The 16,210-nt window shown below is 36.1% G+C and overlaps 1 protein-coding gene across 3 annotated transcripts in view; it reads left to right on the top strand.

Annotated features, from left to right (window-relative positions):
• The window catches only part of LOC115210406, a 129,698-nt gene extending 116,314 nt beyond the window's left edge, over positions 1-13,384 (top strand). For all 3 annotated transcript variants that reach the window (XR_004998600.1, XR_004998599.1, XM_036501721.1), the window contains one exon: positions 13,215-13,384. The gene's annotated coding sequence lies outside the window, so the exon portion shown is untranslated. The remainder of the gene's footprint in view (positions 1-13,214) is intronic.
• Positions 13,385-16,210: the final 2,826 nt, after the last annotated feature.

Below are 16,210 nucleotides of genomic sequence, written 5' to 3'. Positions count from 1 at the left end.
GGCAAAAGAGACTGATGGAATAAATACTAGGCTTACAAAGAATAAGTCCTGGGGTCGATTTGCTCGACTAGAGGCGGTACTCCAGCATGGCCGCAGTGAAATGACTGAAACAAGTAAAAGAGTAAAGACAACTAACCAGTGTACAAAGCAGCAGTGGCTATTACTGCTTTGCTAGTCTTCAAATTTTGTCACGAGTATTATTTGAATCTTAGCTGTCTTAGGCACATCTTATGTCGAAATAAAGTCTTGAATGGTGTCTCTATGAATCAATAATTTTGCAGAGACTCATGACACTATTTTGATTAAGATGATGATCATTATCATCATTTTGTTGTTGTTGTTGTTTTCTTAATATCTTGATCAATTCTTGACCAGTTACTTTGTATTAAAGAATAATTAACTCTGTAGTGACACATTAAGTACCTCACTTCATCAGACTAGATGCATAACAATAACTATTGGAGCTGAATTTGGCTTTTGTCTAACCCAATTTCATTGAAACAAATTGCTGATAATTTACTTGTTTCAAGTTAGTGGAATGTAGCCACTATTACTTAGCAACAGAATAATAATAATAATAATAACAATAATAATAATAATAATATAATAATAATAATAATAGTAATAGTAATAATAATAATAGCAATAGTAATAAAAATAATAATGATAATAGTAATAATAATAATAATAATAGTAATAATAATAATAATAGTAATAATGATAATAATAGTAATAATAAGAATAAGAATAATAGTAATAATAATAATAATAATAATAATAAAGATGGTAGTAGTAATAATAATAGTAATAATAATAATAATGATAGTCTTCCCCTTTTTCTCTATCACATGACTTTGTAAATGAACAATCTGGTGTGTTTATCTTAATGGCCTACCAATGTATACATTGAGTTTCTCTGCCCTGGGTGTCAGAAAGACACTCAGCAAGAAATGGAAACTCGATTGAAAGAAGATGCTAATGAATATGATAATAATAATAATAATAATAATAATAATAATAATAATAATAATAAATGCCCTGATGCAGTACCAGGTATTGGCTGTCATGACTTCTGGTGTTAACTGATTGGAAGTGTTATCATGTACATGTTTTGTCTTGGTGTAAATATTCTGCTCAATACCACAGATTAGCTTGTCAGTTGTTTGACCATAACCATTTGAGCATGTCCCTTAGTGGCTGATGACATGTGCATCTCTGATCATGAGCAGAAGTAGTGGTGGGGCATCATAGCCATATGTTGAGAGGAATTCTTTGAGAATTGAATGATTCACCTCTGGAAACATTGGTGTTTCATTTCACATCCTAAAACAACCCTTATTCAGGGACCTTTTGAGCAGGATAGGTTACTTAACCTGAAGAAAATTCTAACTGGACCCCACCTGCAAGGTCATGTGCTGTCTATCTTGATATGGGGTCACCATGTTATGTACATATGACTGAGATGCTTGTGCTTTGTATACCTTTTCAGGATAGGTAATCATGATGGGTATATTGGGCTTCATATATTTGTACCCCAGTGTCACTTTGATGGCATGCACTGCTCTCTCACTCAATAATAATTCTTTTTACTAAAAGCACGAGTGAGAGCAGTTGATTACATCAACTCCAGTGCTCGACTGATATTTATCAACCCCAAAAGGATAAACGGCAAAGTTGGCCGCAGCGGAATTTGAACTCAGGATGTAAAGACTGACGAAATGCTACCAAGCATTTTGCCTGGCATGCTAACGATTCTGCCAGCATGCCACCTTAATGGTAGTATTAGTAGTAGTAGTAGTAGTAGTAGTAGTAATAATAATAATGTTTCAGATTTTGGCAGAAGGCCAGCATCTTCAGAGGAGAGGGTAAGTCAATTACATTGACCCCAGTGCTCAATTCGTTCTTATTTTATCAACCCCGAAAGGATGAAAGGTAAAGTCAACCTTGGTGGAAGTTGAATTCAGAACTTAAAGACAGATGAAGATGGAGACTGGAATAGAATACCCTGTAGAGCTTCTACTGAAAGTTTGCTTCTTAAGGACAGAAAAGATTATCAGAAGGATTTTAAGTATTTGCAAGACTGTTGAAAGCTTGTGGCTGCTTAAGGTTACACTACCTACATAAATTCTACCTGGAATAAGAATGAACCTGAGTCAAATCAATAATAATAATAAGAAGAAAAAGAATAATGGAGAACAGCTGTGTAAAGAAGTGCCAATCTCTAACTGTGGAGGGTTCCTGTGGAAGAGGTATACCCAGGAAGACATGGGATGAAGTGAAGTATGATCTTTGAATATTGGACCTCATGGAGATGATGACTAGTGACTGAGACCTTTGGCAATGGATGGAAGCACTCCATCGGTTACGACGATGAGGGTTCCAGTTGATCCGAATCAATGGAACAGCCTGCTTGTGAAATTAACGTGTAAGTGGCTGAGCACTCCACAGACACGTGCACCCTTAACGTAGTTCTTGGGGATATTCAGCGTGACACAGAGAGTGACAAGGCCGGCCCCTTGAAATACAGGTACAAGAGAAACAGGAAGTAAGAGTGAGAGAAAGTTGTGGTGAAAGAGTACAGCAGGGATCACCACCACCCCCTGCCAGAGCCTCGTGAAGCTTTTTTAGGTGTTTTCACTCAATAAACACTCACAACGCCCGGTCTGGGGATCGAAACCGTGATCCTATGATCGCGAGTCCACTACCCTAACCACTGGGCCATTGTGCCTCCACCCTTTGGCAATATGCTGTGCTTGAGAAGACTTGACAAACCAAGTGAAATCATAGTCACGGCCTTTGCCAGTATCCTGTAAATGGCACCCATGCCAGTGGCACGTAAAAAGCACCCATTACACTCTCGGAGCGGTTGGTGTTAGCAAAGGCATCCAGCCATAGAAACCATGCCAAATCAGACTGGAACCTAGTGCAACTCCCCGGCTTACCAGTTCCGGTCAAACCGACTAGCCCATGCCAGCATGGAAAATGGACACTAAATGATGATGATGATGATGATGATGATGATGTTAATTACACTTTTGCTTAAAAAGAAAATCACTACACTAAACTTCTTAGTCCTTTTGTGTAAAACAGTGTTCTTGTCTAAGAAGCAACTTTACCTGCACAGATTAATGTCTAAACGTAACCTGTATTCTCTTAGTTTGACAATGATTTATCTTTTAAAATGAATACTGTCTGCTGATTACCCAATGATCTTTTATTGACTATTGGCTAATCAATTCATAATACATCGTTAATTGACAACTCATTTATTCCGGTAGCACAGTATAGACCAGGAACAAAAACATAAAACAAAGGCATGCAAAAAATGAAAGTGAGGAAACAAAACCTGCAAAATAAAGGGAGGAAATGACCCAGGTGAATAATTAAATTGTCTTCTTCCTTTGTTGTTAAAATATACGTTGGGATAAATATGGCCTTGTGGCCGGGAGGAGTTATTGAGAACAAGATAAAATGAACAGCAGAAGAATGGGACTTTTGAAGAGCTGTACAATGTTAGGGAAACTGCATTAGAGTACGTCTGTAGTAAGAATATGCTCAATTACACCCATACATATACATGCATGTACACACACACACACACACACACATGCTCACAATATACATTCAAACATACAGCCATGTGTGTGTATGTGTGTGTTTCGAAATATATTCAAACAATGGATAATTCAAGAGAAAACAAGCCTGGGTTACCAGCTGATTGGTAATTATACATATCAGGTCATCCCATAAGTTCTGTCCGATTTTACCATTTTTAAAATTGAATGAAATTTAATAATATTTTAGAATGTCTAATGGAATTAAAAATTTTTTTATGCATGTGTGTACATTTAAACTAATTAAATATTATTTTACAGAATAATAGAATTAAAATTTCTTTGATTAAAATCCTTTCTAACGTTGAAGTATCAAAAGAGTATGTGGGCCATATAATGCTTTATGAGTACAAAAAAGGAAACTCTGCAGCTGAAGCTACTTGAAACATACACTCAGTTTATGGGAAAGAATGCTTGAATGAAAGAACTTGCAGAAGATGGTTTGCAAAATTCAGAAGTGCAGATTTCAGCCTTGAAGATGAAGATCCAACAGGATGTCCAGTTGACTTTGATGATAAGCTTCTTGAGGCATTACTTGAAGAAAATCCTGCATTTTCAGTTGAAGAATTGGCAATAAAGCTTAGTTCAAACCATACAACTGTTCATCATCATCTTCAACAACTTGGAAAGGTTCCTGAACTTGGAAAATGGGTGCCTCGTGAATTGTCTGAAAGCAACCGCAAGCACATTTCACCCTTTTTGAACAGGTGACGACAAATGGATATTCTATCGAAATGTTAAACATCATAAACAGTGGCTTGGTAAAACCACAACCAAGAAGGGAATTTCATGGGAAAAAGGTTCTTCTCTCTATCTGGTGGGATTGCAAAGGAGTAATTCACTTTGAATTGTTACCACCTAATGCAGCAATCAATGCTCAAGTCTACTGTCAGCAATTAGAGTGTTTAAACCAAGCTTTGAAGAAAAAATTATCTGCTTTAGTGAATCAAATAGGAGTGATGTTTCATCAGGACAATGCAAAGATCATATTACAGATGATCAAAGAGCTTGGTTGGGAAAAAATTCCTCATCCACCTTATTCTCCCAACCTTGCTCCTTCAGACTACCATTTGTTTCGTAGTTTACAGAATCATTTGGGGGACATAACTTTCGCAAGCCAGGAGGAGGTCAAAACTGACATTTCAGAGTTCTTCGCTTTGAAACCAAAAAAGTGTTACATTGATGGGATTAAAAAGCTTGTAAATAGATGGAAGGAAGTCATAGATAATCAGGGAAAGTACATTGATGATTAAATTTCAATTAAATATAACATTTGATCACTTGTTTTCTTTATTCAAAATTCGGACAGAACTTATGGGATGACCTGATACATGCATGCACATACATATGCACACGTGGTTTCACATCAGAAATCTTGCAAAACAAATGTATAAATGTAAATATATATATGTATGTATATGTATATATTAATTTATATCCATTGAATCTCCATTTTCAAACTTAATAATTATATATATATATATATATATGTATATATGAAAGGAGAGAGAGAGAGATTTAATTTTTGTATTGGGTTTGCAAGATTCTTGATGTGAAGCTGTGTGTTGAAACGGATTTTGTTGTATCCTGGGAAGGTCATTATGCCAATAATAAACACATCATAAACATCATCATCATCATCATCATCACCACCATCATCGCCATTGTAATCATCATCATTATCATCATCACCATCATCATCATCATCATCATTATCATCATTGTTTTAACATTTGCATTTCCATGCTTGCATGGATCAGATGGAATTTGTCAAAGCAGGTTTTCTATGGTTCATTACCCTTCGTAGCTTCAATACTGATTTACAATTATCATTCATAGGTAACTACACATACATGCACACATGCACATGCATATATAGAGAGAGATAAAGGTATACAGGTGTCTTTTTTTGTTTCCGTCTACTGATTCCATTCACAAGACTTCGATGAGCCCCAGGTTATAGTAAAAGACACTTGCTCAAAGTTACACAGTTGGACTGAACCCAAAACTAATGCCTTGTGAGCGGATTTGGTTGACAGAAACTGAAAGAAGCCTATTGTTTATATATATATTTGTCCCAGGAGTGGCTGTGTGGTAAGTAGCTTGCTAACCAACCACATGGTTCCAGGTTCAGTCCCACTGCGTGGCATCTTGGGCAAGTGTCTTCTGCTATAGCCTCAGGCCGACCAAAGCCTTGTGAGTGGATTTGGTAGACGGAAACTGAAAGAAGCCTGTCGTATATAAGTATATATATGCATATGTATGCGTGTGTGTGTTTGTGTGTCTGTGTTTGTCCCCCTAGCATTGCTTGACAACCGATGCTGGTGTGTTTACGTCCCCGTCACTTAGCTGTTCGGCAAAAGAGACCGATAGAATAAGTACTGGGCTTCCAAAGAATAAGTCCCGGGGTCGAGTTGCTCGACTAAAGGCGGTGCTCCAGCATGGCCGCAGTCAAATGACTGAAACAAGTAAAAGAGTAAAAGGGAAAGAGTAATCACCATTGCTTGATAACTGATGTTGGTGTGTTTATGACCCTGTAACTTAGTAGTTCGGCAAAAGAAAACCGATAAAATATGTACTAGGCTTACAAAGGATAAGTCCTGGGGCTGATTTCTTTGGCTAAAAACCCTTTAAGGTAGTGCTCCAGCATGGCCACAGACAAATGACTGAAACAAGTGAAAGAATAAAAGAATAGCTATCAAGGCTGATTTCAAAACATGTTATGGTTTTAAGTCTTAGTTAGTGACCCATTACAATATGTTGTAATTAAATTGTACAATTTAGTTGTACAATTACAATTAAGCTGTAGTTCATACCGTTTGATAAACATATTTTCTTTATTTATCTGTGTTTTATCTGTAGACTTATCAGAACCAAGATAAAGGGGGAATCCTGGGAATTTCAGGGTGTTGTTAGTTGCACATATTTTTACATATTTGTTCGGAGGAATCTGTTTCATATATGGGTCTCACATTTGTTTCATATATCATCATCGTTTAACATCCGTTCTCCATGCTAGCATGGGTTGGACGGTTCGACCAGGGATCTGGGAAGCCAGAAGGCTGCACCAGGCTCCGGTCTTATCTGGCAATGTTTCTACAGCTGGATGCCCTTCCTAACGCCAACCATTCCGTGAGTGTAGTGAGTGCTTTTTATGTGCCACCTGCACTGGAGCCAGGCAAGGCTGGCATCGGCCACAGTCAGATTGGTGCATTTTACGTGCCACCTGCACGGAAGCCAGTCGAGGCGGCACTGGCTTTGGCCACGATTCGGATAGTGCTTTTTACGTATCTCCAGTCCAGGGGTCTTGGCATCTGCCGGGTGCCAGTCATAATATATATATATCTGAGAAAAATGATGGCAAAGGAGTAAATGATTATCTAATGAACTTCATTACCTTACAGCTGTTTCTATAAGATGCGTTGGACTCAAAGTTGAGTGCTTGAGTAACACCTTACAGTTTCATATATATATATGTGTGTGTGTGTGTAAACTATGGACACATAAGAGTTGTAGCAATATCAAAGGAAGGCTAACTGGGAAGATAGCTTTTGTATGTGGCAGATGTTCAGGTGCAATAGACACTGAAAATGTGCAGAGAACAACTTCTGCCTCATTCCAGGGAGAAAAACTAGAAGTAGTTGATAGTTTCTGTTACCTAGGTGACCAAATCAGTAGTGGGGGGGGGTGCTGAAAGTGTAGCTGCTAGAATAAGAATAGACTGGGCAAAGTTCAGAGAGCTCATACCTCTGCTGGTGACAAAGTGCCTCTCACTCAGAGTAAAAGGTGGACTGTATGATGCATGTGTACAAACAGCCATGCTATGTGGCAGTGAAACATGGGCCGTGACTGCTGAGGACATGCATAAGCTCACAAGGAATGAAGCCAGTATGCTCTGGTGGATGTGTAATGTCAGTGTGCATACTCGACAGAGTGTAAGTACCTTGAGTAAAAAGTTGGACCTAAGAAGCTTCATGTATGGTGTGCAAGAGAGATGACTGCACTGGTATGGTCATGTGGCGAGAATGGATGAGGATAGCTGTGTGAAAAAGTGCAACACCCTAGCGGTTGAGGGAACCTTGGAAGAGGTAGACCCAGGAAGACCTGGGATGAGATAGTGAGGCATGACCTTCAAACATTGGGCCTCACCGAGGAAATGACTAGTGACTGGGACCTTTGGAAATATGCTGTGCTTGAGAAGCCTCGGCAAGCCAAGTGAGCCAAGATAAAAGTTTAGAGTTATATCCCTGTTGGAATCAGAATTATTTAGTTTGTGTAAATTAATTCAATGAGTAAAAAGTGAAAGTTTGTGAGACTGCATGCTTATCAAGAGAGGGTAGTGTTTTCCAGTATGATGAAAGAAATTTGACTAGAAGCTTACTGTGAATAAAATTTCAGATCTGGAATTTAGTAGATCAGTAGCATTTTTTTTCTCTAAAAAGGTCATGAGATCTTTTGGCTAAACAAAACCTGCATCTCTTTGATCCATTAATGTATGGTGTTGATAATTCCATGATGCTCCACTTGCAATGTGTAGTTGGCTTTCCCAGATATAGCTAGCTAACTTTCTGGTCTTCTTCTTATAAAGAAAACTGGTGGTCAGTGTATTTTTTAAAAATCAATTTTGCATATATCAATGCACTTTTTCTTTTGAATTTCTTTATTTTGGAGCACCACAGTGACTTCAGTTTCATAAACCACTGAGTTAAGCATGCATACCTGGTTGAGTGGGCAAGTTTCTGGTTTTTGACAGTTACAACTTGGAGTGGGTGCATGCTATGAAACTTCCACTGAATGTTTATTAAAAATTTTCTTGTATCTATGGTTAATGAGGAAATACTTATCTGTTAAGGATAGGATTAAGCATACAGCCTCACAAACTTTGACTTTCTCTACATTGAATTAATTTACACCAACCATATTAATTTTGATTCAAATGGGCCAAAGGGATGTAACACTTAATTTTTGTTTTACTTTTCTCTCTTTCCACTTTTTACTTTTACCTTTCCCTTGTCTTTTCTCTTGCATTCTCAAAGACCTTTCTCATTCTTCCAAAATCACCAGCCAAGTTGTATATTTAAGTCTGAAAAATTGCTTGAAAACACATAGTTGCTACACAAGCTCATCATACCATTCTGTTTTCACAGTATGAACTAATAATAGCTTGAATTTAAAAACTAAATAAACACACACACACACACACACACACACATATATATATATATTCTATGTGGTCATTCTGAGTGGTCAGCCTTCAGCAAGTAATATAGCAATCAATCAGTTAAGAAAATAAAGATATAATAAAAACCACAAATAGCTGTGTGAAATACAGTTACCCAGGGTTTCCCTGCCAAAATATTAATTTATTTCACCATTTATCAAGCTGGTGAAAGACAGTTTAGTGACTGCATTTTATACAATCAACTTTTGAATTAACATGCACATTTTAAAAAAGTTTCAGAGAAATGGAGTGGGGGTAATTAAATTCTCAGTAAATATAACCAGTGCCTTACAAATATCAAAATTTCATAAACCAACAACACTGGAATATGGTGTGTCCAGTGGTTTATCCTTAATTTCCACTAAGATGTATTTTTTAAAATGTGGACATGAAGAAAAAATCTTGCCCATTGTATATCCTCTGTTGCTTAAGAAGCACAGGTATCAGCAAACTATGGCAATGCTTGGACAGAGACCAAACATTATACTGGATCTGTATAAGGAACATTTAAATTTAAATCCAAAATCTTGAGAAGAAACATACAACAACCCTCTCAGCATTAATATGGAAACTTAAGGGGACAACTAAACTTTATATTAATGCTTCGAAAAAGACGCTCCATCTGCTCACTTAAAAAACTGCATCTTTTAAAACACTTAAGAAGCTCCAATGACTATAAATACAAGGAGCAAGAGATTTACTTCATATCTGTGTTTTAAAAAGCATATCTTAGCAGAAATTAAGGATAAGCCACTGAGCACATCATAAACCATTCCAGTGTTAGTTTACGTAATTTTGATATTTGCAAGACATGGTTATATATATTTATATACATGTGTGTGTGTGTGTGTGTGTGTGTGTGTGTGTATGTATGTATGTATGTATGTATGTATGTATATATATATATATATATATATAATGTAATAATTTGAATTCGCCTTGAATGGTCCCTTTGCATACTGAACACTTGGTGAAATTGATTAATAATTAATTAATTTTGCCCTCAATTGTTGAAATTATAATTAATCTCCCTCTGATAATGCTTCGGATTTTACCGAATAAGCATAGTGTTTGATGATTTTAACCCACGCTGGTGGAAAGGGGAGAACGGAGATTCTTCGCTTGCTTATTTGAATTTGTTGGCACTGTTAGTTGGGAGCAGATCTTCGAAAAGGTATGTTCTTATTTTCAGTGTTCCAAATCCAAACCAAGGAATTTCTGAGCCGATGATAGAATGTTGTTTTGACTAATCTTGAAACGTACGTTCTCGAATAACCTTAGCATTTGATTTTTCGATGTCCTTACCCCCAAACTTTGTGAGTTGAATTAAGCAAACACTATATATGAGAGAGATTTTCTTTAAGTATTAGAAATAGCTTTAAAAAAGTTTTTAGCTGCTATTTCTAATGAGTTCAGTATGCGGCAAAGTAATTTATTTTACTAAGCCCTCTTATATAATATATATATATATATATACTTACAGGCTCACAATCATGAGGTAGTGAGTTCAATACCCGGACCAGGCTGTGTGTTGTGTTCTTGAGCAAGACACTTTACTTCACATTACTCCAGTAAAAATGAGTTGCGACATCACTGGTTCCAAGCTGTATCAGAACTGTGTGTTTCCTTTGGATAACATCAGTGCCATGGAGAGGGGAGGCTGGTATGCATGGGTGACTGCTGGTCATCTATAAACAATCTTGCCCAGTTCTGTGCCTCAGAGGGTAACTTTCTAGGTGCAGTTCCATGGTCAATTCTGACCGAAGCATGGGCTTTCATCCTCATCCATATATATATATATATACGTAAAAAACACCATCCGAGCGTGGCCGTTCGCCAGCCTCGTCTAGCACCTGTGTCGGTGGCACATAAAAAGCACCCACTACACTCACGGAGTGGTTGGCGTTAGGAAGGGTATCCAGCTGTAGAAACACTGCCAGATAAGACTGGAGCCTGGTGCAGCCTTCTGGCTTCCCAGACCCCAGTTGAACTGTCCAACCCATGCCAGCATGGAAAGCGGACGCTAAACGATGATGATGATGATGATGATATATATATATATATACACACACATACACACATAAACACACACATGCATATATGCATATATATACACACACAAACACATGTACATATACAAGTGCTCATTCCCTTTTGTTTGTTCTTCGACAAGTAGTAATGTACTGAAACTAATTCTTAGGTCTATTTAGTAAATAGATATTTACTATGATAATACATTCGTTCTGCCATATTTCATCATGTTTCTTTCATCCCTTCCATTTTCCCTTTTTATTAAAAATTTTTTGGTTTGGTTTTATTAGCTTAGTTACATAGTCATTAACAGTAACTCCTTGTACTCCTCTCTACTAATAACATTCTCATTCACCGATTTGCATTGCTTGTTTTAGCAGAATAAATTATTTTTATTCTTCTTATTTTTTTCTCTCATATTTCTACAGCTGCATCAACAGAATCCCCGTGTGTAATTGCTCTGCACATAAACTGCATAACTGCATAGTATGGCCGTTTGCTTTATTAACTCATTTCTCATCTCGTGGTAAAGCCTGATTGATTAGTTAGCCATTGTTTTCTTTCTTTCTTTTCTTTCATTCTTAATATTGATTTCTTTTGTTGTCGTCACAAAGCCCAGAACATGTTGGGGTGGAGAGGGTAGGTTGTGTAGCTGATTGCTAAAATCAACATCAAGGGCAACATGCCCCACCACCCTCACGGCATGTCTCCTGCATGTTATGTTTTATTGAACCCAATTAGATTTGAATTCTGAAAGTAGAACAGAGGACGCTGACCCAACTAAAGTTTTGCTAGACACTCAGTTCATATGCTCTACCATGTCTAGCTGCATGTGCTGGTTTCTAGCCAGCAGCTAAATTTCCCCTTATGCAAAAATGTTTTTAAGAATTAGTTTAAAATTCATCATAAAAGTCCATGTATTATATGCTATGTATACAGCATGCTCCGAAATTTCGGGACCAAAATCAACTTGGTTAGTAAGGGAAAAAACTTTGTAGTCTCAGACAATGTATTATCATCATCATCATCATCTTTATTATTATTATTATTATTATTATTATTATTATTATTATTATTATTATCATTATCATTATTATTATTATTATTATTATTATTATTATTGAGTGAGAGAGCAGTTCATGCCATCAAAGTGACACTGGGGTAAAATATACGAAGCCCAATATACCCATCATGACTACCCGTCTGATAAGGGTACACCAGGCACATGCATCACAACCATATGTGCGCGACATGGTGATCTCATATCAAGTAAACAGCACATGACCTTGCAGATGGGGCCCAGTTAGAAATTTCTTCTTGTCGAGTAGCCGATCCCGCTCAAAATATCCCTGAATAAGGGTTGTTTAAGGATGTTGAAAGAACCACCCATGTTTCCAGAGGTGAATTATTCAAACCCCAAAGAATCCCTCTCAACACATGGCTATAATGCTCCCATTATTATTATTATTATTATTATTATTGCTGCTGCTGCTACAGGCCAGGTAAATTGCTCAACAGTATTTTGTGTGCCTTTACATTCTGAGTCCAAATGCCGCTGGAGTCAACTTTGCCTATCATCCTTTCGGGGCTGATAAAATAAGTACCAGTTGAGCACTGGACTCAATGTAATCAGCTAATCCTCTTCTGCAAAGTTTCAGGCCTTGTGTCAACATTTGAAACTACTACTATTATTATTATTGTTGTTGCTATTAGAGGCCATAGGCCTAGGGTCTCAAGAAATGCTGTAAAGCTACACGCTTTATGGCCGTGAGACTCAGAATAATCCCATAGACCGGCCAAATCCATCTTTATCTATATACTCTACAGCTCTATAACTTAGAGTGTGCTTTTTTCTGGATTTATAATTCACTGACAATATATGTATATGTGTATATATATATATATATGTGTGTGTAAATGTATGTATTTAAGGATTATCTCCCCATACTCAACTGGACATCTCACTCCCTTTTATTGATATACTTGTTACACTGTATTAAATTAATTTTTTCTTCTGGGAGGCAGGAGAGGGGGAGCTTATTTCCCTCCATTCAAATCCGTTATGCTTTACTGAAACTTACTATATTACTTCACTACTCCTTCTTCTTCTACTTCTTCTTCTTCTTCTTCTTCTTCTTCTTCTTCTTCTTCTTCTTCTTCTTCTTCTTCTTCTTCTTCTTCTTCTTCTTCTTCTTCTTCTTCTTCTTCTTCTTCTTCTTCTTCTATTATTATTACTATTATTATTACTATTATTATTATTATTATTATTATTATTATTATTATTATTATTATTATTACTGCATCTAATCTGTTCTCATTCTATTTCTTTTCTTTTCTGTATGTTTCAGATTCCTCTTGGAACATTGCACATCTGCAAGCTCAAGAAATCCATGAACACAATTCGTTTTTCTGCATTACAGCAAAAATCTATAACTCCTTAACAATTTAGTTATCACGAAAATTCTTTTAAAAAAAAAAAAGCAAAAGAACAAAAATTGGAATTTAAAAAAAAAAAGAACACCAAATAAATGAAGACCAGATCTAAAAACAAAAACAAGTAAGCAAGCAAAAAAAAAAGAAAGAAAAATAATCCTGCATTAAGCAAACCAACAGGTTGTATTTGATAAATATATATATATATATATACATATATATATATATACATATATATATATATATATATGAAGATAAAATTTAATGCATGAAAATAATATGTGATATTTGTAAATATGATGTACGGTTTTTATAACATAGAACAATTTATTGAATAGGAGGAAAATTGACTATTTAATATTGTTGTTGTTGTGATATGATGATGATGATGATGATGAAAATGATGATGAACACAATGGTGATGATGATGATGATGATGATGATGATGAAGATGGCTGTGGCAGCATTACCATGGTGCAGGGACAAATTCTGTGCCAATTAAATCTGTGAGCTGGTTTCAAATTCCCAGTTGGAACTATCTGTATATTTTTTGTTGTTTTTTTTGTTGGGTTTTTTTTTTTTTTTTGCTTATTTTTGTTGGTATTGTTTGTTGGAAAAGTATGAATATTACAACACATTGTTCTTGACGCACCTTTTCTTTCTCTAAGTAAAAAAGTTACATTGTTATTAATATTATTATTGTTATTGCTATTATCACAATTATCATTATTAATATTGGTGGTGAGCTGCAGAATCGTTAACATGTTAACTGAAATGCTTAGTGGCATTTTGTCTGTTCTTACGTTCTGAGTTCAAATTCCACTGAGGTCGACTTTGCCTTTCATCCTTTCAGGGTCGATTAAATAAGTACCAGTTGAGCACTGGGGTTGATGTAATCAACTAGTCCCCTCCTCCAAAATTTCAGGGTTTGTGCCTATAATAAAAAGGATTATTATTATTGTTGTTGTTATTATTATTATCATTATTATTATTATTGTTATTATTTTTGTTATTGTTGTTGACATAAGAATTTATTCACTTTCAAGAGAGTATGGAATAATTCTTTCTTGGAATTGGATCTCAAAGCACATAAAGCTATAAATAATAGCATGTAAATATCAGGTTGAAAAATTCTTTTGGACTGAAAATATTGAATGCTACCTGATTTTTTTCTATCGTAAAGGGTTTGCCAACCCAATATTTAAATGCTTTATATGTACTTTGAGATCCAATTCCAGGAAAAGATTATTAATATTATTATTATTATTATTAAAACAGCAAACTGGCAGAAATGTTAGCACACTAAGAGAAAAATGCTTAGTGGGATTTCATCCAGCATTACATTCTGAGTTCAAATACTGCTGAGGTTGACTTTGTCAGTCATCTTTTTGAGGGTCAGTAAATTAAGTACCAATTATGTATTGGGGTTGATGTAATCGACTTCCCCCCTCCCACCAAATTTCAGGCCTCGTGCCTATAGTAGAAAGGATTATTATTATTATTATTATTATTATTATTATTATTATATTATTATTATTATTATTATTTTTGTTATTACAGTGGCAAGATGGCAGAATCATTAGTACACCAGGCAGAATGCTTAGCGGTATTTCATTCGACTTTATGTTTAGAAGTTCAAATTCCACCAGGGCCGACTTTATCTTTCATCCTTTCTGGGTCGATTAAATAAATACCAGCTGGTCACTGGAGTTAATGTAATCAACTTATTTTCTACCTGGAAACTGCTGGTCTTGTGCCAAAATTTGAAACCATTATTATTAGTAGCTTTAGTATTATTAAGGTGGCACAATGGGCAAAATGTTTAGAGGCATTTCCTCCAGCTTTATGTTCTGAGTTCAAATGCTGCTGAGGTTGACTTTACCTTCCCTCCTTCCAGGGTTAATTATCCTCTCCTCCAAAATTTCAGTTTTTGTGCCAATCATAAAAAAGAATTTATTATATTTGCTAAGACGGCTTGGTGGCTGAATTCTTAGAACTTTGAACAAAATACTTAACATTTCTTCCTGCTTTTTATGTTCTGAGTTCAAATACTGTCAAGGTTCACTTTGCCTTTCATCAATAAGATAAGCAGCAGTCAATTACCTGGAATGCCAATATAATCAACATGCTTCCTCCCTTCAAAATTGCTGGCATTGTCCTATAACTAAAAAGAGTTACATTATTATTGTTGTTATTATTATTATTATTATTATTATTATTATATTATTATTATTATTATTGATTGATTGATTGAGAGAGCAGTGCATGCCACCAAAGTGACACTGGGGTAAAATATACGAAGCCCAGTATACCCATCATGACTACCTGTCTGATAATGGTACACTAGGCACATGCATCACAACCATATGTGCGCGACATGGTGATCTTATATCAAGATAAACAGTACATGACCTTGCAGGTGGGCTCCAGTTAGAATTTTCTTCTTGTCGAGTAGCCCATCCCGCTCAAAAGGTCCCTGAATAAGGGTTGTTTAAGGATGTTGAAAGAACCACCCATGTTTCCAGAGGTGAATTATTCAAACCCCAAAGAATCCCTCTCAACACATGGCTATGATGCTCCCCCACTACTTCTGCTCGTGGTCAGAGATGCACATATCGTCAGCCACTAAGGGACATGGTCAACTGGTTAAGGTCAAACAACTGACAAGCAAATCTGTGGTATTGAGCAGAATATTTGCTGTAGCCCATCTTTTATAACCAAGACAAAACAATGTACATGATAACACTTCCAGTCAGTTAAGATCAGAAGCCACTGCCTGGTACTGCATCAGGGCATTTTATTATTATTATTATATGGGAAGTGTATTGGTATTTTGCTGTAGCTCTTAACAGTCTGAGTTCAAATCACACTGAGGTCAACTTTACCTTTCATCCTCTCGTGGTTGATAAAA

This window comes from Octopus sinensis, linkage group LG4 (assembly GCF_006345805.1).
Source record: "Octopus sinensis linkage group LG4, ASM634580v1, whole genome shotgun sequence".
Taxonomy (NCBI): domain Eukaryota; kingdom Metazoa; phylum Mollusca; class Cephalopoda; order Octopoda; family Octopodidae; genus Octopus; species Octopus sinensis.
Note: the sequence above shows the minus strand (reverse complement) of the source record. Positions and strands in the feature narration are given on the sequence as shown.